Genomic DNA, 26,250 nt, shown 5'->3' with positions numbered 1-26,250 from the left:
TATGTTATTTTGTTTAAAGATGAGGGAAACTTGAGCTTATTTAAAGACTGACTGAAAGAAGCCAGCAAGGTGATGGTATGAAAAAGACAGTATGATGGACAGAGGGTGAATATTGAGGGGGGCAGGGGGATCCAGAGGAGGAGAAGGATTGACACAGACAGGAGCAGGGAGTCCTCTCTCACTGTAGATAGAAAAAGGAAAGGGGTTTAGATTCAGGGACAATGAGGCTTTGGACTCTAGGTGACTCTTCACTCTAACATCTTATGATTCCACGACATTAAATTGCCACAGAGTCAGTGGCTTAAGGGGCACCTGTCTTTGGCCAAGCTTTTTTTTTTTTTTTTTAAAGATTTTAAAGTAATCTCCACACCCAGTGGAGGTGGGTCTCGAACTCCCAACCCTGAGATCAAGAGTCACACCGTCCACTGACTGAGCCAGCCAGGCAACCTTATTTCTCCTTAGCTAAGCTTTAACCCAAAGAAAATAATTTTTCCTGCAGAAGTCTCAGGCATAGGAGGCCTGGCAGTGGGGCCTTCCAGTGGCCTCAAACACCTGTTGTCCCACTCCATGAGGTGGAGTTGGAAAAGCAAGCCAAATATGTCCAACTGTGACAATGTGAGGTCTAGAGCAGGGTCACAGTGCCAAGCAAGTGCTGGAACCAGATTTGGAGCCCTCCTCCACCTGACCCAAGAAGCCATCCAGTCCACCCCTCTACACTCATGCGTTCTCTGACCACCTAAAATTGCAAGAAAGTGGGGGCAATTTTAAGACAGCTTTTCTTAGCCCTCGGCATTCAGACTGGAGATCCACGCAGCCCTAGCCCATCTCTGAGAAAGAGAAGAGTAATAACAGCAATATAACAAGTTGTAATACATCCTCAATTACGTTAGCATGCCAAGTCCTGCTACATTGTAGGAACAGGTCAATAAGTATAGGTCGCCATCATCTTCTTCCTCCATCCTTCTCCTTACCATCACCATCACCACCATCACGGTGTGTCCAGGCACCATACCATGCTATGTACTTATGTATTTATTTACTTTTAAAGTATATGTTTTTTCCTAATTACAAAAGTAATAGATGGGCAGTGTTAAAAAGTTCTAACAAGAAATGCATAACAGAAGAAGGGCAAGTGTGGTGTCCTGGGAAGAGGGAAAGCCCTGGGCTCAGACTGCCTGTGTTCATATTAGGGCTCTACTGATGTTGTCTGTGTGATCTTGTTTAGCTCTTCTGTGCCTCAGTTTCCTGATTTGCTAGGTGAGGGCAAGAAGAGTTCTTAACGTCATACAGTTCTTAGGAAATTTAAGTAAGATGTTGTATACATAAAGCATTGATCACCGTGCTCGGTACATAGTAAGCAGTCAGGAAAAGGGGATTGTAATTGATATTATTATTATTGCTGCTGTTCTGTAAATGAAGCTCCCCACAATTCACATCTCAGAAGTAACCAGTATTGACAGCTCTTTGCATATCTTTTCAGGTTTTGTTTCTATCTATCTATATCTATCTATCTATCTATCTATCTGTCTATCTATATAATGTAGGGCCCAAAATATGTATACTATTTCACATCTTTGTTCACATGACAAATATTCTAGATGATTCTCAAACAGTCCTACAAAGTACATATTGGTAACACCATTTGTTATGGATAACTGATATACCCTCTCTGAAGGTGGCATCTTCATATCGCAAACGTTCCAAGGAAACCTTTGGAGGCTGAAGTATAGGGTGTAGGTCAGCAATCTTTTTCCGCAAAGGGCCAGAAAGAAATAGTTTGCACTTTGCAGACCATATGGTTTCTGTTGCAACTACTTAACTCCATGGTTCTAGTATGAAAGCAACTGTAGATACTATGTAGATATATGTAGATATACTATGTAGATACTATGTAGATACTATACTATAAGGGTGATTGTGTTGCCATAAAACTTTATTCATGGAGACCAATTTGAATTTCATCTAATATTTACATGTCATGAAATAGTCATCTTTTAAAAAATTTTTCCAGCCATTATTTTGAAATGTAAAAACCATTCTTAGATTGCAGGCTATACCGTACAAAAATGCTACAGGTCGAATATGGCCCATGGGTCCTAGGGAGCACCCTAGATTGCCATGCTGGAACGTGGTTGAAAACTAGAGAGGCAATGACGTGTAGAAGTAATACCTTCATATGACCTTCCTACCTTCTCTGTAGTAAGTATCTTTTCCTCTGCTTGAAATGCACGAGCCCACCAAATCTCTTCAAATCCTACTCCAGGTTTAGATCACACACTGCATCCTCTGTGAAAGTTTCCCAAAATTCCTCTGAAGAAAGAAATGCTTGTTTCCTCCCCAGATTCTTTTAACACTACTTTCATAGTACTATATGCGTACTTTTCACCTACCAGAATCCCTACGAGGCCTCAAACTCCTTGTGAGTTCGATTTATTTAATGTGCATCTGGAACAAGTATGCTGCTTGGCATCTAAGAAGGGTTGAACTGAGTTACTGAGCTTCATTCTCTCTACTAGGGGCAAGAAAGAGAAACCTGTTAGAAGTAGTCTGGGGGGAGAGCTGGAGAGGGGTTATTTAGTGTCCTGAACATCTCAACGGACCTCAATTCAGGAAGCCTCCCCCAGAGCAGACAAGCAAGGATACTTTGTCTCTCTCTCTCTGTCAAGCCACATGGATTCTCCTCTCTACCTCTCTGAGTAGGTTGATTTCATTACTTTTCTTCCCCCACTCAGAAGTTCTCTCAATTCAGGAGCTAAGAGAGATCAACTAGCTTCTGTTAAGTCCTGATTCAATTTCTTAGAGACAGAATGTTACTGGCCAGGGGAGCTGGTTGCATCGTATAAACATAAGTGTTCCAGCTTTTCTGAGCAGATGGCCTGGGTGTTATACTCCAGGAATGGAGGACATGTTTTGGGTAGAAACCTCAAAATATGTCCAATACCTGGGTTCCTGGCTGGCTCTGTTGGTAGAGCACACGACTCTTGATCTCAGGGTTGTGAGTTCTAGCCCCACATGAGGCCTTCTTTAAAAAAAAAAAAAAAAAAGCCTGTGACACCTGTTGGCTTCATTTACCTTGTGATGGCTGGTGTTTTCACTTGGAAGCATCTCTCTCTTTTCCACTATCTAGAGGGCATGCTCCCTTAGAACAGAGGCAGTCTTACTCATTTTGGTGGCGCCAGGCCGAGCACAGTGTTTTGCACACAACAGGTAATAGCAAATGCTTATTGAATTGGACTGAAAATACCACCTTCTATTCAGTCTTTACTTCATCTTTCATCTTTATGAAAGGTACACATTCCATTGCTAGGCAAAAGACAGGTGGCATGAAAGATAAATTTCCTTTTCCTGGCTTCGGGATTTTTTTTTTTTTATTAAATTGTCTTAAGCTCAGATAATTGCATTATTTCCATTCCAGGTTTTCAGAGGTCAAACGACCTCAGGTCCAGATGTACTATGAATGCCACTATCATAGTTGCAGAGCAATTATCTCCTTCCAGCTCTGCAGGGCGGAACAGCTCCAACTCTGGAGCCAGTCTAGGGAGAGATCCTTGTGTAAGTACCCCTCTCAGAGTGAGCGAAAAGTGAACTCCCAGCCGCTTGGAGCAGAGGATTACGTGGTTGTGGCTGGTGGCCGAGGCACTGGCTGCCTGAGCTGGCTTCTAAGCAGGCCCCGGAGCAGCTGAGGGCCTCAGGTCACACCTGAATCCCTCTGCCATTAACCAAGGCCAGGGAGGCCGAGCCTCCAAGGTCAATCAGGGGAAGCAGTCCTTCCCTGGCTGTCTCCCTGACTGCTGGAGAGAAGCTCTCTAGCCACGTTACTACATCGCCTCTGATCTGTTCTCTTGGGGGAGAAGTTGGCTCATTGTTTACCAAAACCTGCAGCTCCCATCGGTACCTCTGCTGCCTCTTTCTGTGCTGATGAGCTACAAGCTTTGTATATGTATAGAAGCAGATCTCCGGGAAGGGGCATTACAGATAAAGCCCTCGGCAAATGCAGCATGTTCTAGTTTGTGCCTTCCTGGCCTTGGCTAATATCGATTCCTCAGGCCTTCTAAGCTCCCTTCCACATCTAGCTTAGAGGAGAGGGAGACGGGACACAGTGGCCTCTCTGTCCCACTGAAATGCCAGTTCCTAACAGACACTCTACAACCTGCATAGTTGGGGTACTTAATCATGCAGATCCGGGCCCACCTCTCTCCCAAGACGACTGTGTGCGTGAGCACGTATATGTGCCACGTCACCCCGTGAAATGCACAGAACTCCAAATTATCATTAGTTAACCCACTTAAACGACAATTATAAATATGAAACAAATACATATGAACTCCATGATCTCCTTTATCATTCAGTTAGGGTCCTCTACAAGCATGCATAGGTCCTTTGCAACAATTAGAGCTTTTTCAGAAAGTTGCCTGGAAAAAAAAAAAAGATGAAATAACTCGAGCTTAAAAAATGGTGTGTGAAGACCTTGGGGCATTGAATCTGTTGGCCGCTTCCAGAATGGTTATCCTGTCAACCTCCCCACATTGAGCCTGTTCTTCTGATTTATTGTACTTTAAAGAGAAGGAAGAAGCCGTATTCGTTCACTCTGCAGGAGAGGGGTTTCTGTTCCTCACTACGTGATGATCTGTGGTCACCTGCCATCTCTCACTGGAGCTCAATTATGTGAATCTCTCGTTAAGATATAAACTTAAGTTGTGCTCCCTTTAAATATTTTTTGCCTGTAAAATGGATCTTCTCAAATTTCTATGCATCTCTCAACATTTGGGGTGGGAGCATACTATGATTTGTAGATTACCTACATGCTTTGTTCTTTCTTCTTATTTTTTAAAAATCTTTTTAATGTTTGTTTATTTTTGAGAGAGACAGAGACAGCTAGAGTATGAACAGGGGAAGGGCTGAGAAAGAGAGAGACACGGAATCCGAAGCAGGCTCCAGGCTCTGAGCTGTCAGCATGGAGCCCGACGCAGGGCTCGAGCTCAAGAACCGTGAGATCATGACCTGAGCCGAAGTCGGATGCTCAACCGACTGAGCCACCCAGGCGCCCCTGTTCTTTCCTCTACACTATACTTTTTGGCCACTTACGCTCTTTTTTTGACCTGAAGCTTAGCTGAGAAGAGAAGATAAAATTCAAACTAATAATTTTTAAGTTCTAAAACACGAGTCTGCCACAACCATTTTCTGAGATGCTCGCACTCTGTTCCAGGATTACTTGGAAGGATCCTTCCAACTAGTGTTTTCAAATAATAACATCATTTCTCTAAGATGTGCTATATGGAAAATATTTTCCTTGAGTGTTTATGTTTACAGACCAACAGTTCACGTGGGAAAGCTAATAAAGGGTAAAGCAAATGATGATGCCATTAACATGTCCTTTCAATTACCTGCAGTTCAGAAAAATCAATGGCGAGATAGACAATATAAAAGAACAGTAAAGAGCAGGGGCTCTGGGTCCAACAGGACCACATTTGGGTGCCTTATATGTATAAGCCGTGTGACCTTGAGCAAAGCATTTAATCTCCCCACGTTTGTGAAATGAGAACAAATATAACATCTAACGTCTGCTGATTACTTTTCATGTGCTGGGCACTGTGCTAATTATGTCACATGCATTCATTATCTCATTTCTTCCTCAAAATAATCCCATGAGGAAGGTACTGTTGATATCCTCATTTTGCAAACGAAGAACCTGAAACTCAGAAAGGTTGAGTAATTTGTCCGAAATCACAGAGTGACGGTGACTCACTGTAACACGATACCATGCCCGGCTGGCTCTAGAGACCCACTATGAGCACGAAAGCACTGTGTTGCATTGTGTTAGCAGTACTTTTCTTACAGGGTGAGTTGTAGCAATTAAATGAGATACTGCATGTCAAAAGCAGCCCTGATACATAGTAGGGCTCTTATTGTCACAAATGTTTACCTATTACTTGCTAAAATTTGTATAGCGCTTTACTCTTCATCAAGCCCATTGACACAGTAACTCATCACTTCATGATATCATGTGAAGTATCATCAAACTGTGGCTCAGAAAGGTTAAAAGCCTTGGCCAAGGGCATTTAGCTTATAAGTACATCACATCGGAACTCATATCTTTCAATTCCAGAACCCAGAAACTTCACCCTGCCTTTTAATCCTGGAGGAGGTAGCTATATTTTTATGTAACGTAATTTATTTAATTTATTATTAGGAGAAGTGGCTATTTTCAAATCAGGTGAGTTCTAATCTTGCCTGCCCTCTAAATTGCTGCTTTATCTTGCTAAATCTTGAAACTTGGTTCTTGATTTTCTGCTTGATTCTCTCCTTTATGTCAGACAGTTCACCTTCCAGAAATGCGGAGAGAGAAACCTCTTTTGTCTGACTCCCACATTTTTTCCCACAGTCAAATACATACAGGTAGATGGATATCAAATTATGAATGGGCTGGGTTTTGTAACACTAATTTGTGAGTTGGGTGTTTGAAGGGCTGAGCATTTTTCCCTCATAAAAACCATGTTTGAAATGGAACTTGAGGCCCATAGGGACCCTGCAGGGACCTATTGTGAGCATGTGTCAGGTGCAGACAAAGGAGAGTGTGGAGGATGAAATCAGGGTCCCTCTTCCTGTATGTATGTATTTATTATTTTTTAATGTTTATTTATTTTTGAGAGAGAGAGAGTCAGAGAGTGTGAGTGGGGGGAGGGGCAGAAAGAGAGAGGGAAACACAGAATCTGAAACAGGCTCAGGCTCTGAACTATCAACACAGAGCCCGACGCAGGGCCTGAACCCATGAACTGTGAGATCATGACCTGAGCCGAAGTCAGATGCTTAACCGACTGAGCCACCCAGGCGCCGCAATTTTTAAATTTTTTAAAAAAGATTTTATTTTATTTTTTAAAGTTTATTTATTTCTGAGAGAGAGAGAGAGAGCTGAGCAGGGGCAGAGAGAGACGGAGACACAGAATCCAAAGCAGGCTCCAGGCTCTGGGCTGTCAGCACAGAGCCCGACGCAGGGCTCGAACCCATGAACTGTGAGATCACGACCTGAGCTGAAGTCCAGTGCTTAACCAACTGAGCCACCCAGGCACCCCTAAAAGATTTTATTTTTAAGTAATCTCTACACCCAACATGGGGCTTGAACTCACAGCCCTGAGATCAAGAGTTGCATGCTCTATGGACTGAGCCAGCCAGGTGCCCCGGTCCTTCTTCCTTAAATTCCAGACTCGCCTCAGATACAATTTTGAAACTATTTGCCTTTATTGTGTTCTCACCTTCTCATAGTTAATGCCATCCCCTCGTGGCCCTTTATCTTCTCCCACTTCGAGCAAGCCCCAAATCAGTCCTGTCTTAAACCAAGACGCTTCTCAATTCTGAAACTACCTGCTTCCCCTAGTCTTTTCCACTTCACTCTCTAAGCTAACTGGCCATTTGATATGAATTAGGTATTTGGAGGAAAGTAGCCTAATGAAATAATTCACACTAACCTAAGAGTGGCTGATTTTCCTTATCCCCTCTAGAAGCATTTGGTTTTTTTTAAAGATTGTTAATATTGCAAGCAAATGTGCAATTGTTGGAAATTCTGGCAGTGAAAGAAAATAAAGTGAAAAATAGCTATCACGTGGTAGGTATTTGGGGGGAGATGTGCCATGATTTGGGTAGATCCGCCCGAAGAGTCTTCCTTGCTCTATCCCTTCATGCCATGACCCTCTCCGGCACACATGTACACACGTACCCAAACACACGTCTCATCAGCTACCTTGGCTTTGACCAGGGAAACTTACCAGAACGATAGCGTTTTAGTGCTAGACACGGCGCTAGGGCTGACGGCGTCGGCTCATTTTATAACTGACGACACCAAGCTCGTTCAGAAGGGCCTGGTTCACATCCCCGTGAGTGGTAGAATGGCACTAGAATCCAGGTCTTCCACTCAAGAATCCACGACATTTTCTACCCTACTCCATTCTTAGCGTTCAGAAGTCTCCTAAAATAAACTGAGGAACACTCACACCGTGACCTTGCTCACTTGCCTATTTGGATTTTCTCTTCTTGGCTCTTTGGACTTGGCAGGTGCAAACCATCAGTGGTAGAGGCAAGATAGTACAACCTGGCGTTCCTATCAACATGTTGTGACCCAGGCGCTGGGGAGTCTCGGCCCTCTGCCAGGTGGGACTATGGAGGAATTGGAAAACTGGGGCTGTCGGGGGGGACCCTGGCATAGGCTTTCTTCTCCATTAGCCCCTCCTGGAGATGTCACGTGAAGACATTAGCATTGTTATTGCCTCTCTCCTCTCTCTCTCTCTCTCTCTCTCTCTCGCTGAGCATTCAGATTGTCACTCTAATAACTGGAAGGGGTCTTCACTCTCCCACTACTGTGCAGCGGTGGAGATCACAGTCTCTGGAGAGGAGGGCCACCTGGGGCCACATCTCAGCCAGCACTTCCTGCCTCACTGAGCTTGGCAGCTTAATGAACCTCCGTGCCTCAGCTTCTTCATCCAGGAAATGGGAGCGGTAACAGTTTATACCTTATGGGGTTGTCTAACAGACGGAGGAGCTTAATAAATGTCAGCTACCGTCACCATCATCATTATCGTCAACACCTTGCGGGTGTTTTTAGTTTGCTCTTATTCTTTTTTTAAGGAAGGGAAGCCTTCCTGGCCTTAGCTGCCTTTCTCCATTGCCCGGCAATCTGTAAATCGTGTAGTCATTAAAGGTTAAGTTGACCCTTTATGCAATTTTTGCCTAGAAGGCCCCATTGTGTATAGTGAGTCATCATGGCTTAGAAGTGGACGGTGAGTCAGTAGCCTGTTAAGGGGAGGTCAGAAGGTCCCCTGGCTCAGAGTGAGAGGACTCAAATCCAGTTCTGAGGTGCAGAAGGAAACAATGCATTTGTATGGCCGAGTGGGGTGTTATGGAGAACCCGAGCTATGCAGGCGAGAGGGCATAAACTAGTGGGCAAATGCCGGGCCTTTGGAATCACACAGACCTGATTTCAGGGTCTGATTTCAGCTCCACTCGTACCTTGCTGTGTGACCTCAGGGAAGTTAATTAACCTCTCTGTGCCTCATTTTTTATCATCTGTAAATGGAGATGGTCTGAATAGAAATGCTTTCATGGTACAAATGCTTGGACAAATGCTAACAATTAAGTAAATACTCAATCAAAAGTAGTTACTATTCTGGGGCACCTGGGTGGTTCAGTTGGTTAAGTGTCCAACTCTTGATCCTAGCTCAGGTCTCAATCTCAGCGCTGTGAGTTCAAGCCCCGAGTTGGGCCCCATACTGGGTGCGGAGCCCATTTAAAAAAAAATAATAAAGTGGTTATTATTCTTATGATCGCCATGAATGGGAGTTGGGACAGAAAATTCTAGGGATCGGCCCTAATGGAGAAGCAAACTAGGTGATGAAGTAACAGGAACAAGGATGTGCCTTTGACCTGGTGAGTTTTAGGCAGTGACAAGCCATGTAGTCAGCATTAGGTTTAAAGAGCCCTAATTTCCCCTTTGTCGCACCTCTACGAAGAGTGAGTGATGTGCGTCCACGTAATTTGCATTTTGTAGAAGATTCTGAGAAATAGAGTCTAAGCCACCTTCCTGTAAGAATGCAGGTCTAGATCAGCTCCAGTTAGGAGCTAAGCTTCCCCACAGACCCCGCGTGCTGGGGGGTCACTTCCTGGCCTAGGGGGAGACCCTGTCAGGTCTGTGACTGCACAACACAGTAAGCATATGAATGTCACATAATCATCCTGTCCTTCTTCTTGATCTCAATCGGCCCTCCTGATTTCATGCCATCTGAAAATTCGCGCATCTTTTGTGCTCCTTCTTGTTCACATTTTATGCCTTCGTTTGCCATCTCATTTCCCCCACATGTTTCAATCTCTGGGCTTCCATTTTTCTTCTTCCTTTTTCAATGCAGTCTCTCTCTCTCTCTCTCTTTCCCCCCCTTCTCTTCTCTCCTTTACACCCCCACCTTCCTCCTCCCTCCACACCAATCAAATTCCTGCTTGCTTCATGCCATATTCATTATCCTACCTCATTCCCCCCTCATTCCTCGAAAACAGCTCACTGAGACTCACCCTCCCCCCTCCCCCCTTCCCCGCAACTCCCAGCGCCCACCCTCCATACATTCCAGCCGCCTGGCAATCAGTAACTGTAGCATCACACTTCACAGCTCTCGGAGTTTACACTACTTGTTACTACTCTCCTGGCTACTGCTCTCTAGGGTTTCTGCAAAAAACAAAAACAAAAACAAAAACAAAACAAAAAACAAAACCCAAAAAACAAATCCACTTTAAAAATATCCCGGGTACAAGTTGAACCCACAGTTAAAGTTTACTCGAACCTTGACACGTTTCATGGCTTTATCTTAACTAGTAGCTCAGGTCTGGGCTCAGTTATGCAGTGAAGAGAGACCAGCTCCTCAGGGGACCAATTTTTGTCTACCAGAGAGAAGAAAAGGCACCTATAACATTCTACAGACGCGCCGGAGCTGGGCCCACCTACCCTCTCACGTCCCCACTCCCCCAGTGTGGAGCTGACGGGACCTTGCTGTTTTGTTTGTGGAGTCATTTCTTTCACTCTTCCTGGAGCTCAGGCTACCCCCCGGGGGTGGGGGGGGGGCGTCTCTGTGCACACGTGTGTGGCCACTGCTGTTTTTCCAAAGGGCTCACCTCTCTTCTGCCATTTTACCAGGACACAGGAGGCTCTCCTGCTCTCCCGCTCCCTCTCTCTTTCTCTCCCTGCCCCCAACTCAGCCTAGGCTTTTTCCTGTCTCTTAACTCCACCAGTGCAGCAACTAGCTGAGCTGCTTGCGTGTGAGTGAGAGAGAGAGAGAGAGAGAGTGTGTGTGTGTGTGTGTGTGTTTCTGCCTGCGCAGCTAGGCCAAGCCTGCGAGCCTGCCTGTCACTGGAGAGTTTTAGTTTGCATTCAGAAGAAAGGAGGAGGGGAGACAAGGGGGGAGGAGGAAAAGGTGGAGGGGGAGGAGTGGGGGGGGGCACCCAGAAGGGAGGGAGAATGTCTTGTTTGTGGCTTGTCAGCAATTGCTTGAGACAAGCTTCCATGTGTGAAAGCTACTTGGCATGAATGCCTGGGCCGTACCAAGTGTCACCGCAGCAAGAGGGGGAGTCAGAAGAAAAACAGATCAGACCAGAGCAGACAATAGGCCCCTAAAGTGTTCCCCCTAAGTTGCTTTGATGTTGTCCTAGTGTCTTGATACCAGGAGGCCGGGGATTGCAGGAAAAGGGCCTTTTTTGTCTTCATTCACTTTCCCCCCTCAGTTTCTGAAATGATTCTCCAGAATTTCTCCTCATAAAAAAGGTAAGAGCCCTAACAATTCCTTCTTCTGTGGCTGGCTCCTTCGCCCGTGCCTGGAAGTGGGGGTCTCATTCCTGCGCTGCTCAGGAGGGAGCGCTGGGGTCCTGCCGCTGGAGCTCTTGCCTTTGCCCCTAGAAGTGCTGCAGGGCTGGGGATGGCCCCTCTTTCGAGGGAACCCCAGTAACACGATCTGTGCCTCTGGGTTGGTGGGGGAGAAGGGGTGGATGGAGAGGGGCGGGAGGAGGGTGTGAGGGTGGAGGTGTGAGGGGGAAAGAGAGAGAGGAGAGAGAGAGGGGAGGCTGAAAGAGAGGGAGAGAAGGGCAGAGCCCTCGTTCGGAGCAGCCCCAGCCTGGAGCCCAAGGAGGCCTTGCAGGCTGGGAGCTGTGCGTTCTCAGGCAGGGCTAGGGCTGGCCGGGGGGCGCCTGCAGAGATGGCCTCGAGCTTTGTGTGTGCGAGGGTGTGCGTGTGGACTTCCCCCACATGGCCCTGGCCCCCCTTGTGAAGGGGAGGCACCCCAGCCCTCGTCACCCCGAGCCCAGACTCGGAGGCAGAGCGGCAAGCAGACGAGAAGGGAGAGCAGGAGAACTCTGCTGCGAGACAATCCAGAAACTTTTCCAGTCTCGGGGATTTCTCTGGTGGTAGATGCTGTAAAGGAGTTGTGTGGGGGGGTGGGGTGTGGGGGGTGGGGAAGGGGGGCGTGCCTCAGTTTCCCCTTCTGTACAATCCAGAGAGCTGAGTGGGGATGCCGCAGGTCTGCCTGGGATTTGGCGACACAGTACAGATCCTTGTGTCTAAGAGGCATGGAGACATCTTCGAGCTGGCAATCCTGTAGGATCCCCAAGTAGAACTGTTATCATCATCATCGTCAAACCATCATCATTAAAGACACCCCGAGACAAAAAACCGGGGAACACAGATCAAGTGTCTGAGCATTTCTAAGGAAACAAAATGCCTTTTTCCACCTGTTGGCTTCTGTCCTTTCCTCTTGTGTCTTTTCGTTAGATTTATTGGCCGATTTGTACAGAGAATGGGGTGGGAGGGCTTAGGTTTTCCCCTTTCCTCCTCCCTTGTACATATTTTTTTTAAAAGACGGTCCCTGTAAGATGCTTGAGAGAAAATGTGCCTCCTGTTAGAGTAGTATTTTCAAGACCTTGTGTTTTCTGGCTCTGGTAGGCTTGTAGACACATCTGTAAACTCTACCTTGGAGGTTAAAGATTTTTATTGTGGCTTTTAGAGATTAAATGAGATTTATTTACAATTGCTGTTTATCAGAGAGTAAATGTCTTACTGTGTGTGTGAGGGTAAGAATGTGAAGGCTGTTTACTCGCTGGTGGTTTTGTGGATAAAACCTTTTGCTTTTTAAAGTGACATCTTGAGAGATGGGAAGAGAAGGCGAAAATCAGTGCCTAACACTCATCTTAAAAAATTTTTTTAAGAAAAAAAAATGTCTGCTTATTTTCTTGAACTGTGGATTTCCTTTCTTCTCTTCTTACGCGGCAAGGCTCTCAGTTGTAGCTCTCTTTGAATTCTCTGGGGGAATTTCGCTTTCTTACCTAATTCTAGGTTTTCTGTGACTCTGCTAGTTGTCCCCCCCAAGAAAAAAATCTGTGAAAGTCTGGGAGGCTGTGCCTCCTTCCATTCGAACTGCAAATGTTTATCAGACTGACTCCCTGTGATAGCTAGAGATTGAAGCAAAGGGCCGGCCCTGGTTCAGAATATTTATGTTTTTCTCTGGGAGGCCTGGAGAACCTGACTTCTGGGTGTGAGAAGGGCTGAAAGAGAGATACTAATTGGCCTGGATCGGGCAAGAAGCGCCCTCCACACACCCATATAATGTTTCACTGGAATAGAACTGAACTTCGTATTTAAAAACTTAATTCTTTTCCACTTCGTAAAGCAGAAGGTCTTATCATGGTTTGGTTCCGGATATCTTCCTAAAATGTTAGAGTTTCAGAACTGCCAGGGGAGAGAAAGGGTATTTATTCCTCAGGTCTTAAATGACAACACCAAAGGCCTGGAAGGATCAGCAGTGATCTGAGGGGTTCAATGAAGCTGCCCTGGGGTTCTGGGTGCCCCGATGGTGTCGCGCTGGCCCCCTTCCCTGGCCTCCACGCTGGACCCTGTACGGCCCAGCACTCGGGTCTGCCAAGAAGATTGGCACCTTTTGGCTTCTGCTTGCCGTGCTGGACTAGAGCGGTACACTCAGCCCTGCTCACGGCACACGGAGCGGACAGGGCGACCCCGTGTGACAGCGTGAGTTCGCAGGAATTCATTCATGTATTCACTTGTCTGTTCAAGTGATATTTGAGGGGCATTTCCTAGGTACCAGGCCCCTTGCTGGGCACCGAGGACACAGGGAAGGACCAGGCGCGTGGTCCCTTGCTCTTGGAGCACTTGGTCCTGGTGGTGTAATCAACATTCACCACACAGTTAAATTATAATCATAATACCGATAATTCACACCGAACAGCATGCAGATACCATCGTAGGGCAGAGCATAAAGACGTAGAAGTAACTGCCCTAAATTTGTAGCTAGACTTAAGCTAGCTGTCCTTTTTTCTTGGCTGAGTTCTCCCCCCAGCCAACTTCCATTTCACTGGAGGCATCCCAACTCTCACAGAGTCCAGTGTTTCCAGTTAGAACCCCTCCCCCCACCTGCCCACAGTGCAACAGAGACACAAATAGTATCTATTAACCCTTTACACTTGTACTATTAAATAACTTCACACTCATTGTGAGTTGGCCTCCGTGGCAGCCATTGCCCGGGTGACTCACGTTAGCTGTGGCCTCTGCACCCTGTTAACCTCTAATGGGCATTGGGAGAGACATGTGGTTCGTGAAGCCCTTGTCTCATTTCACTTATTCCATAGTTTCTCCAGTTGATGCCAACTAAACACATAGCTGTGGGAAACCCCGCCATTAGCACTGTCCCCTCACAGTTCCAAAGACCATAGATAGCGTAATGACATGGCTTTTCCCATTCCTCCTGACAAGGACGTGTATCTACAAAGGGCAAAATATTTTAAAGCCTCTTCATCTTACCATAGTCCCCTTTGGGCTGGGTTATTAAAATCTGACTGGCTTGATCCCCCAAAGTAGGAGAATCTCCCGTCCCCATTTTGATCTTGCTTGGAGGGAACGTATGGTTGAAATGCCAGTCTCTTCCGTGCAGGCAGACTTGTGCTCACGCTTGTATCCCCATTTTCTACATGGTGTGTTTCTCTAGTACTCAGAGGAGTGTTGTCAATCCATCTTTTTTTTTTTTTTCTAGGCTAATTTAGTACTTAAAAGGAAGACAGACATGCCCACCCACACATAAATCATAGGTTTGGTGCCTCTACTTGGGGAACCTACACAGGTCGTGTGGTTAAGTCGTGTGATGAGTCATTTCTCTGCACCCAACGTTGTTACGCGGTGAAGTACCGGCCTACATTGTAGCGACAGCCCTATCCACAGCTTGCCATCATCATCTGCATTTGGCACCTGTGGCCATTGCCTTCTCCTGTGAGCTGTACGACTTCATTTGCAAGTATTTGATCACTTCCGACACACTCTGCCCGCCCCCCAATGTGTTACTCACTGGGGCGCTGCCTCTGGGGGAGGCAATCTGAGTCTGCTTTGGAAGAGTAATCCAAGGGGGGGAGTGGGGAGCTAAGATGTGGATAGAAGGAGGATCTGGTTGAGGGAGAAATTTAACAGAACTGGGAAGCCAGACAACAAGTCATCAGGTCGTCCTTAACTCTGGGGGAATAAAAATGAAGACTGATGACATTTCAAAAGTGCATTGTTTGTGCACTGTGTGTAAACAAAAGTGCGAGAGCTTCTAGTCCCTCTGAAGATAAAACCGTTACTACGTGCGGGACATTCCCCAAACTCCTTGGTTACAAATGCCGATTTTGCGTGTAACTTTAGTGAAGGGAATTGTGTGTGTGTGTGTGTGTGTGTGTGTGTGTGTGTGTTTTCCCCCAAAAGATATAAATAGAAGGTGTAAAATGGAAATTTTCTCCATTTCTTTTAAGCCTTGACATTTTAATGCACTTTAAAATATCTGCTAAGCCCTCTCTTACAATAGCCCTATGAATTAAGTAGTATCGTTATCCTTCTGTTATAGTTGAGTAAGGTTATGTGACTCACCCAAGGACTCACAAGAAAATAAGGGGCACCATGGCTAGCTGATTAAATTTCCGTTTTTCTGTTAGGCCAAATCTCTTCAAGAGATGAGAAGCAGAGACGTGAGGCAGTCACTATTGATATTCCAGACAAATTTACTCCTCTCTTTAAAGACAAGAGTTAGAGTGTTCAGGTGTCTGGGTGGCTCAGTCGGTTGGGCCTCCGACTTCGGCTCAGGTCATGATCTCGTGGTTCGTGGGTTTGAGCCCCGCGTCTGGCTCTGTGCTGACAGCTCAGAGCCTGGAGTCTGCTTCAGATTCTGTGTCTTCCTCTCTCTCTGCTCCTCCCCTGCTCATGTTCTGTCTCTCAAAAATAAATAAATGTTAAAAAAAAAAAAAAAGATTTAGAGTGTTGATCAAAAAAGAAGGGGCCCCAATTCTAATTTAAGCTTTATGTGGTTTTTACGAGTGTATTGGACCAGTTTTTGGTTTTGGTTTTGCCATTCTGTGACCCAGGACTCCCCATTCTGCTCCTCTGGACCTCTTTCAGAATGAGGGGCTGGGCTGCCTCATATCTAAGTTTCCTTCCTGTTGTTCCCTATGTCTCGAATTCTGTGAAGAGAATGTTCCACGGATCTGGTCTTTTGGTTACATTTTACAAAGCCCAGTTCAAGAACTGTGGTCCCCAGAGGGGAGATGTGAGTTTTGTAGGTATATGGGATTCATTCCTACACATCCAAACCACGTTGACGTTTTGAAGTGAAAAGCACAATAAGCAAAAGTGGGATTTTAATTTATGGATTTGAAGAGAATTGGCCAGTCAGCATGCAGGCGCATGTGCAAGGAGACTAAAGAACCAGTTCCAAAAGAATAGGCTGTTTTGAATGCACATCTTTCTGTATAATAAGTATGAATTGAAAATGGACGGGCCCCGGGTACATCTCTTAGCTTCACCATGCTTACTGCTTCCTCCCAGAAATTGTGCTGTTCCTTTTCGAACTATGCTTGCATACTGTTTCGAGGGCGCAAGGGACCAGTTTAAGCAACGGCAGTGCCGATGACACACGCTACGTGTTAAACACCGTGCTTTGGGGGATGACAGGGCTACTGACGATCTTTATGATCAGCAGCTCCTGGAGGATATTGCTGAAGACTTGCTGATATGATGTGTGAGATATATATATATGTATATATATATATATATATATATATATATATATATACACACACACACACACACACACACACATACATATGTGGAATATACCTTTAGGACGTGAGTGAAAAACTGCCTCTGAAATGTGACCAAGAAAGACAGATAGGGTGGAGACTGAATGATGTTTTTATTAATCATGTTTTGTGTGAGTAATTCCAAGCACTAGTCGCTTGAAACTGGCTAAATCTTTGAAAAGATAGAATTTAAAAATTTCACATGGTAGCTCTTAATGCAATTTTCGGAATCCGGAGTAAGAACTTGCACCATATTTTAGGACTATCATCTTACTTGTGGCAAGGGAGACTAGTTCAAGGCGCTTTGAGGATCAGTAAACCACTGACTCTCTTTGAATTGGTCTTATTTCTGTCTGCTAAAAAAAAAAAAGTATCTAAGATATAATTACTTTTAACTGCGGAAGGGAATTTGGAAGACCATATTTAATAATATTTTGACTTATACCTTTATTTTTGGTTGCTTAAAATTCCTAACATTGGGTATATAGCTTAACTTCATAAAATCCTAAGAAGTAACTATGTAAGAGAAATATATTATTGACTTTATAGATGGGAAAACATGAAGAGGCTTGTGAAATGATATACCAGCAAGCTTTTTAGAACATAAGACTATGCTCTATAGGGGCGTCTGGGTGGCTCAGACGGTTGGACGTCCGACTCCGGTTCAGGTCATGATCTCACAGTTGGAGCGTTCGAGCCCTGCGTCTCGAAACCTTCTTCAGATTCTGTGTCTCCCTCCCTCTCTCTCTCTGCCCCTCTCCTGCTTGTGCTCTATCTCTCAAAAATAATTAAATAAACTTAAGAAAAAAGACTATGCTCTATAGAAATATGTGAAATGTGGTTATTGTTGAATGCTAAACTTGAAGGAAAAGAAAAACATATTCTATATATCAGTGTAGCCAATCTAACTTTTGATGATCAAGATAATTATCAAAAATATTTTTTATGTTATATGTTAACAATACTGGAATTAAAATAAAAATCTTAAAGTATTTTTATTCTGTTCGTGGAAAGGTTTGAAATGCCTCTAATAAAAAGCTTTGGAGAGCTTTAGTAATTTACGTGAAAACCATAATCGTTGGGGTGCCTGGGTGGCTACGGTTGAGCATCTGACTTCGGCTCAGGTCATGGTCTCACGGTTTGTGGGTTCGAGCCCCGCATCAGGCTCTGTGCTGACAGCTCAGAGCCTGGAGCCTGCTTCGGATTCTGTCTCCTCCTCTCTCTGCCCCTCCCATGCTCATGCTTTGTCTCTCTCTGTCTCTCAATAATAAATAAGTGTTAAGAAAAAAAATTTTAATAAAAAAAAGAAAACCATAATCATTCTTTTCCTCGAAAAATACATACACAAACTCAAAATGAACAGTAATGACAGTTGAAAGGAACCAAGCCATCATTTGCTCAGAAGAGAAACTTGGGAGCCTTGTGGTAGCTTTACCTTGTCTAGTACTAGCTACGTTGGATTTTCTGCTATCCTTGGGGCTGGCGTAGTTAGCGTATGGTTGGGGAGAAAAACTTTGCTTAAGGTGTATGACTAAGGGACTTTTTGAATGTGAGTCAAGGGCATACTTGCCTTTTCTAAAGACGCCTGGATTGGTGGCTTATTGTACGGAAGTCCATGATATCCCGGGGTCTTTAAGGCAACTGTGGTCTAAAGGATGCAGAGCATTAGTGCCCAGGTCATTACCTTCGCCTGGAAATCTTTCCGCATCATCTTTTCCAAGCCAACTCTTGCCGCTCCTTCAAGACTTATCCTGGGCATTTCTTCTGGGAAGCTTCTTAGATCTTATCTCTGTCCCACTGCCTCTTCGGTCAGGCATATGCTTATGTGGCCTTTATGACACTGCGCTGGAATAGGATACTTCCTGCTCTGGGCTGTAGCCCCTTCAAGGTTTGGGACTGTCTTTAGCTTTTGTGCACCTGCTGCCTAGCACAGGGTGAAACAGCAGGTGGTCATTTGTTGCTGTCAAGTGAATAGGTAATTCACAGTGAAATGTAGCTTATTAAGAAATTTAACTAAACCGGGGCACCTGGGTGGCTCATTCGGCGACTCTTGATCTCAGCTCCGGTCTTGATCTCAGGGTTGTGAGTTCAAGCCCTGCACTGGGTTCTGTGCTGGGTGTGAAGCCTACTTAAAAAAAAAAAAAAAAAAGAAGAAATTTAGCTAAATGCAAAAAGAACAACAGGTAAAAATCTTAAATTATACAACCTTACATCCCAAGTTAAAAAAAGGAAGTTTCTTGTATTAGGATATTCACCCTTCTCCTCCTTTGCAGAGTAAACTATACCTTCATAGCAAAGTATTTTGTGAATCCCTGAATCTTTCCTCTTCTTGTGCTCAGCTTTTCTCCTGTAAAGTTTGTTAGTTGTGTTTCTCATTGGTCTAAGAGTTTACTTCTTACGTCAAAGGGTCATAGGCGATAAATGAGTGGTGCGGTCTGTATTGATATTTAGGTAGTAGCTAAACAGGCGAAGTTTCTCCTATCTCAGAAACAGGGAAAATCGATCTTTGAGGAAGTCTGGACAATCAGAGGGTAGTCAGGTGAACGAATGCCTAGCTTCCGGGAATCTGCAGCTGAGACTCACCTGAAACAAGAGAACAATACAATTGAAACTTCATTTTCTAAAAGAGGTTTTAAGTGCTGAACCCTCAAGAAAAGGCCTTCTGGTTGCAAAGAACTGACTCATGGAAGTTTCCTCAAGGAAAGGGGTTTCCCTGTGGGGATGCTCAAGAAGGAACCTGAAATCAGAACTGAAGTCTTTCAGGACCTGAGGCAGCTCCAAGGGCAACCTCTTCTTTTATATCAGTCTCGTTCTCTCACTGTGTGTTTGCCTTACTAGCTCCTTTTGCTACATGCTGATTTGGTCTTCCAGCTTTATTCGGCGTAACCTCTCTCCATCTCATAGCTTTTGCTTACACCTAGTGTTGCTTCTTTGACTTGCCAAGACCTCCATGTCCAGAACTCTACCCTCTCTACCCTGCTTCGTTTGCTTCTTCTTCCTCGTGCCTTCTTTCCCTACATTTTTCATCTGTAATTTTCCCTGATAATTTCTTCATTCGCTCAGGTTTTCCTAATTCAGATACCCAAGAAAGAATCCGATAACCCAGCTAGCCTTTTCCTTGCCCTTCTTCTAAGTCCCTAACCAGCCTTGCGCGAGGGTCAGACGCAAACCTCTAGCCTAGAGTGCTGTGGTAAAGGGAGGTGGGTGAGGGTGCGGGGGCGGGGTGTTAATATAAAACTGGATTGCCGTTTAGTAGGAACTATGGAAGGGCCATCTTCCCTTCTGTGTAGGTGGCAACAAATGTATTTGACATATCTAATATAAGTCCATTATGGAAATTTAAAGAAATTAAGGGTAACCAGATTATTAAAAATTAAATGTTTCATGGTTGACAGTATACAGAGATAAGAAGACTGTGGGAACAAATAGCAAATTTGTAACCAGGAAAGAAATTAGGAGAGGGAAATGTATTAGAGTTAGTTCTTAGATGAGTGACATCATTTCATACATTTATTAAAAGGCTGGAGTGTGTGAATAGTGAAAGTGAGAATATATTGTGTCAGATCCCAGAGGCTGGCTTAAAAAGCAAGCCTAATCGAGGCACCTGGGTGGCTCCGTCGGTTGAGCGTCGAGCTTCGGCTCAGGTCATGATCTCACAGTTCGTGGGTTCATGCCCCGTGGCGGGCTCTGTGCTAACAGGTGGGAGCCTGGAGCCTGCTTCGGATTCTGTGTCTCCCTCTCTCTCTGCTCCTCCCTTGCTCGCACTATGTCTCTCTCTCAAAAATAAATAAAGATTAAAAAAATAAACAAAAAGCAAGCATAATCCAGGGCGCCTGGGTGGCTCAGTCAGTTAAACATCCCACTTTGGCTCAGGTCATGATCTCACGGTTCATGGGTTTGAGCCCCATGTTGGGCTCTGTCCTGACAGTTTGGAGCCTGGAGCCTGCTTCGGATTCTGTGCCTCCCTCTCTCTCTCTCTGCCCCTCCCCAGCTTGTGCTCTGTCGTTCTCTCTCTCAAAAATAAATAAACATTAAAATTAAAAAAAAAAAAAAAGCAAGCGTAATCTTGAAACTGGGGATTAGGGTGGGGATAAATAGGCTTCTTAGGGCATTTCTGCCTATACTTTCTGCCTGTATTTTCTTTCTCTGCTTCCTATTCTGTTCTTGATCCCACTTAGTTTAGCTTCTGGAACAATCTGTCATGAACTAATGATGTGACCTTGGGCTGGTTATTTATTCTCTCTGAAACTCAATTTACTCATCTGTAAAATAGGGATAATGATTATTATCTCGATAGCTTATTACAAGAATTAAGTTAGATGGCATAATATATTTAAAGGCATAATATATTACCTAGGATAGGTAATGAGCACATAGGTGCTCAGTCCATTGTAACAATTATTCTAGCACACAGGAAGGAAGGAAACACTGACTGAATGTGTTGGGTAAAATTTTGCTTCTTATATCATTTATCTCTTGTAAGAATTCTAAAGGGTTTGTATTATTATTTCTACTTTATGAACAAGGCTACAATTTTAGTAATTAATTATTTGCTATGTGCAAAGCACTGACCTGAACATTTTCCTGTGTTGTCTTATTTAAATCAAGTTAGGTGCTCGTTATGTTTCATGTCATAGTTGAGGAAATTGAGGTCTAGAGAGTTTAACTTGCCCAAAGCCATACAACTGGTAAGCGCCAATCAGAGCTTATGTGTAAGTCTGTCTGAACTCAGGTCCATCTGACTCGAATGTTTTCCAAAGTCACTTAGCGGCTGAATGTGAATGTGATGAAATCGAGATTCTGGTCTTGTGTAGGGCAGCATTCTTGAAGTTCACCACCAGAGGTATGCACTGACTGAATGACAGATAGTGGTAAGCACACATACACTTACGCTGCATCTGAGTCTGAATGCCATGACTAGACAGACAAGGGCAAATTTTGGAAAGAGTACAAAGGAAAAAAAAATTTAAAAATTAAAATATGTCCAAATAGGCCTCCCAGGCCTGATGAAACGATTTAACAAACATGTGTTGAATGTCTACTGTGTGTCAGGCAATGAAAAACGATCTTGGCCTTGTGAGAGTGCAAGGCAAGTAAGACTGAATTCCTTCCTTTAAGGTGCTTTCATTCTGGTGGAAAGAGATAGATGCTCATACAGTTAATAAAGCCTGTAGAGCTGGATCAAGGAACTATGGGAGTCAAGGGAGAGAACGGTTAGTTTGGTGGGTGAAGGAAACGGTGGTAGAAGGAACAGAGGAAGGCTTCATGCAGTAGACAACATCTGCCGTGGTCTTTGAGGGGACAAATACAGAAGGACAAGAAGCCTCCTATAGTTTCCTTTTTCTTGATACCAATGGTTTTACAAAGGGTGGTACAAAGTAAGTCCTGCAGTAATATATTGAGAGTTAGTAGTGTTTTTAAAGATTAGGTTCGTGGGGCGCCTGGGTGGCTCAGTCGGTTAAGCGTCCGACTTCGGCTCAGGTCATGATCTCTCAGTCTGTGAGTTCGAGCCCCGCGTCGGGCTCTGTGCTGACCGCTCAGAGCCTGGAGCCTGTTTCAGATTCTGTGTCTCCCTCTCTCTGACCCTCTCCCCTTCATGCTCTGTCTCTCTCTGTCTCAAAAATAAATAAAGGTTAAAAAAAATTTTTTTTTTTAAATAAAAAAAAGATTAGGTTCGTTGAGTGTGAAGAAACAGCTACTCTTGTTAATCATAAGAATATATTTGGGGCGTCGGTGGAGGGGGAGGCTCAGTTGGTTAAATGTCCGGCTTCGGCTCAGGTCATGATCTTGCGTTCGTGAGTTTGAGCGGGCTCTGTGCTGACAGCTCGGAGCCTGGAGCCTGCTTCGGAGTCTGTGTCTCCCTCTCTCTCTGCCCCTCCCCGGCTCACACTCTGTCTCTGTCTCTGTCTCTCTCAAAATAAATAAATGTTAAAAAAAGTTTTTGTTTTTGTTTTAAAGAATATATCTGTGTTTTCCTGGTCTGCACTTACATGTGTTTCTATTAAAAGGACCAGAAAATGGAATCCTGTTTTCTATGCATTCTAGTTTGAAGATCTCAAGTTGTCCAGCAATCCAACAAGAAACTACAAATCCCCCAAGTGGCCAAATGGTACACCAGTGTCCGCTTTCAGCTGTATCGTGAGGCGTTAAAAGTACTAAGTTACCGGCAAGTGGGTCACCTATCCATTTAAATTTGGAATGGAGATTTTAGTCTGTGGTTGGGAGTTCTCAATTTTTCTTACATACAATACCAGGTTATCTGAAAAAAACAAAAACAAAAACAAAACAAAACAAAAAACCAAAACAAACAAAAGAAAGCAAAATACCAGTCCCAATTTAAAACGTTCTGCCTTCGCTCCATAAGTATATTCATGATTGGTAATCTGTGTGTTCTGATTGTAATTCAAAGTCATCAATTAAATGTTTGGAGAGGCCTGTAGACATCTTCTGCTCACAGACTTTGTCCCTTGTTTTTGTTTGGTTCTTTGCTCAAGTCCCTTTTTTCCCCGATCTCTGTTGATGGACATTATGCTCACCCTTCCTAGAGCCTGAGGAGTCTCTCCATCCCCAGAGTGTGCATGTTATCTGGTTCTTTTCTTGAAGTGACCATAAGAGCTCTACACGTTCACCATCACAAATCCCTTAATAGGCGATAAACAAGAGGGCAGGTTTTAGGTGCCATTCACCTACAGATCCCTGTAAACACCCAACACGGCCCCTGCCTTACGAGTAGCTGGCGCTCAGAGATGTTTACTGAACTGAACTGAATTGAGTTCTGGGTTTTGTCGGACTGGGTTTTTCAGAGCTATTTATTTATCTTGAGAGACACAGAGACGGTGCGAGTGGGGGAGGGGCAGAGAGGGAGAGGGAGAGAGAGAATCCCAAGCAGGCTCCACGCAGCCAGTGCAGAGCCCCACGCGGGGCTCGAATTCGCGAAACCATGAGATCATGACCTGAGGTGACACCGAGAGTCAGACGCTTAACCGACTGAGCCACCCAGGTGCCCCACGTCGGGCTGGCTTTGGGTCTAGTAACGTTGGTGTCTGACCTCCAGTTCCCTTTTGGAAAAGAAACGTTGCTTTAAAAAGAAAGCCTTTTAACTGATTTTAGGATGAAAGAAACCATGTAGTATAAACAGTAATTGTAATTATTATTAATACACATAATTAAAATAGCATGAACTGGTAGAAGTGCTTCCATGCTTACTCTTGCTGGCAGAGTGGGCAGGCCTGATGAACTAACTGGTCTTTTCCATCTGTAATATGTATGATTCTTTGAAATTTTATGTAGACAAGTGCGAGCTAATGTACACTGGAAGGAACAATTGAAACAGCTCATACTCACTGATGGGCTCTGAATTACTCCACTTGTAAGTGCCCAGGAAAAAGATCTCGGATTCATTGTGGATTGCTCAATGGAGACATCTGCTTGCTGTGCAGAGGCAGCCAGAAGAATGAATGAGATATAATAGGCTGTATTAACTTTGAGAATGGGATAAAGAATGATGCAGAAAATAATATAGTGCACATAATTTGGCATTGACTAGTTCTGTAATTACAATAAAACATTTTAATGACATACATTGATGTCATGACTTCACCTTAAAATCAGAATTCGGCATTGGGTCCTTTCGTCTCAAAGAAAACAAAGCAGAAATACAAAAGACCTAGAGAAAAACAACAGACCATCTCCAAGACATGCAAAGGATTTGCCTATAATGAGAGACTGAAAAGACAAGGACATTTTAATTTGGATAAAGGGGAAGGGGGGGAATGACATTGTATAAATTTATTTAAAATTAATGAAAGTTTCAGAAAATTGCTCGAGCTCGCTTCAGATTATCCTTGGTAATGGAGGTCAGAGATAGGCAGGATAATTGAAATCCTTGATAATCTCCAACCCTCATTTGAGCTATTAGTTGCAGCCTCCCATCCTATGAAAAGTTTTAACAAATGAACAAATAGGGACATTGCAGCCCACGGTTTGTGAACTAAACGGCCGACAAGAAAGGCAGCCAGGGTGTTGGGAAGCTCACAGAGTTTGAAATCAGGTGACCAGGGTTCTGGTCCATATTCTGTGTTTATCATCTGTCCAACCTTGAGTGCTATGCTTGACTTCTAAGAGACCCAGTCCCCTCATCTGTAAGATGGAGATAATAGCAATACTTGCTTTGCACGCTTGTTGGGAGAACCAAACGGGTCCACTGAAAGTGGTGGGTGAGCCTTGATGTTTGATATTGCGGATTGGTTGTTAAAAGAGTATTGGCTTGCCGGTCTCCTGGCACCTGGGAACTTACATCACACCTTCCCTTCTCTTGAACTTTCTCCAGCTTATGTTTGTGGCAGGAAATTTTAGAAGAGGTGTGCCACATTTCTTTAATCTCCAGGATCATCCACAGATTGTCTTACTCCCTTGCTCCCAGTAAGCCTTAAGATAATTTTGCAATGTTTTTATTAATGCATGATTATCTAAAGGTCATCTCCTGTAATGTTCACAACAGTCTGCTGAGGTACAGACCCACAGTTGTCTTCATCTTCCAGATATAGACACGGAAGCACACACGACTTGCTTAAGGACACATAGCAATGACTGAACAGAGTCAGACCTGTGTTGTCTTACCTCTGGGTTGATTGACAAAGTCTAGAAAGCCGACTTTTGTGACTATGCTGATTCCTCTCCTGGGGAGTGACTGGCTTACTTATTTCCCTAGGAACACCTACTCTATTCTTTGGCACCCAATTCAGGACTAACCTCCTTCATGGAGCCTGTCCTGAGCCCTCCTTTCCCCAAGAAGAAGTCGTCTTGTATGCCTCAGCCCCCCATATTGTAGCTTTAAACATACTATTATGTTAACAGTGGAAACTCTTATGCCCTATGCAGTGAATAGTTGGTGATTTGGTTGAACAAGTTAGTTAAAGCAGGAATCATACAAAATGATGGAATCGTTCCTTAAGCTTTTATTTCAACTTAAAACATCCCTCAAATTTTTGATGTAGGGCCAAGGCCTCTCTTGTCTTTTGAGTTTCAGGCCTCCCATTAGAGTTCTGTGCCCTATTTCTCATATAAGCCACACCTCTGAGGCTTTTGCAATCATTTTGTCTTGGTTTCCTTTAAAGTAGAGCAAGATCTTAAAGCCATTCTGTGAAGCAATCAGATTTTTCCAGATTTTTTACAGGTGGCTCTCCCACGCATACACTGACGGCACATGTTTTTAGTAGTTCACCTTTCCTGTGCCTTTCCCAAACATTCACCTGAGCTCCGGTAGAAACAAATTCTCTCTTCTTTATTCATATTCCTTATGTTACGTACATTTACTTAAATCGTGTAATAACAGTGACGGGAGGAACTAGACTAAGTAGGTTTGGAAACAAACATGCCAACTTCTGGTGGGCAGACAACTCTACTGCGGGAATAGCAGAGGTCAGGCTCCTAGAGGAGCCCACCACTGGCCGTGATCACCCCGCATCATGGGCCTATGTCTGTACCTTTACAGATGGAGTGGAGGCCACAGATGAGTCAGTGAAGTGTCAGTCACTCAAGGGAGCCCCTGCTCAGTGTGGCTTCTGCTCCATGTCTGGCCTCGAAGATGAATGCCTTGAAGGTCTAGCATTTATCTTTCTGGTT

At 44.3% G+C, this 26,250-nt stretch overlaps 1 protein-coding gene across 5 annotated transcripts in view; it reads left to right on the top strand.

Moving 5' to 3' along the window:
- Nucleotides 1-11,010: 11,010 nt before the first annotated feature.
- BCL9 (BCL9 transcription coactivator) overlaps nt 11,011-26,250 on the top strand; it is an 85,545-nt gene continuing 70,305 nt past the window's right edge. For all 5 annotated transcript variants that reach the window (XM_047873128.1, XM_047873132.1, XM_047873130.1 and 2 more), the window contains exon 1: nt 11,011-11,290. The gene's annotated coding sequence lies outside the window, so the exon portion shown is untranslated. The remainder of the gene's footprint in view (nt 11,291-26,250) is intronic.

Source organism: Prionailurus viverrinus, chromosome C1, assembly GCF_022837055.1.
Source record: "Prionailurus viverrinus isolate Anna chromosome C1, UM_Priviv_1.0, whole genome shotgun sequence".
Taxonomy (NCBI): Eukaryota; Metazoa; Chordata; class Mammalia; order Carnivora; family Felidae; genus Prionailurus; species Prionailurus viverrinus.
The sequence above is the reverse complement of the archived record's forward strand: the minus strand, read 5'-3'. Positions and strand labels throughout refer to the sequence as shown.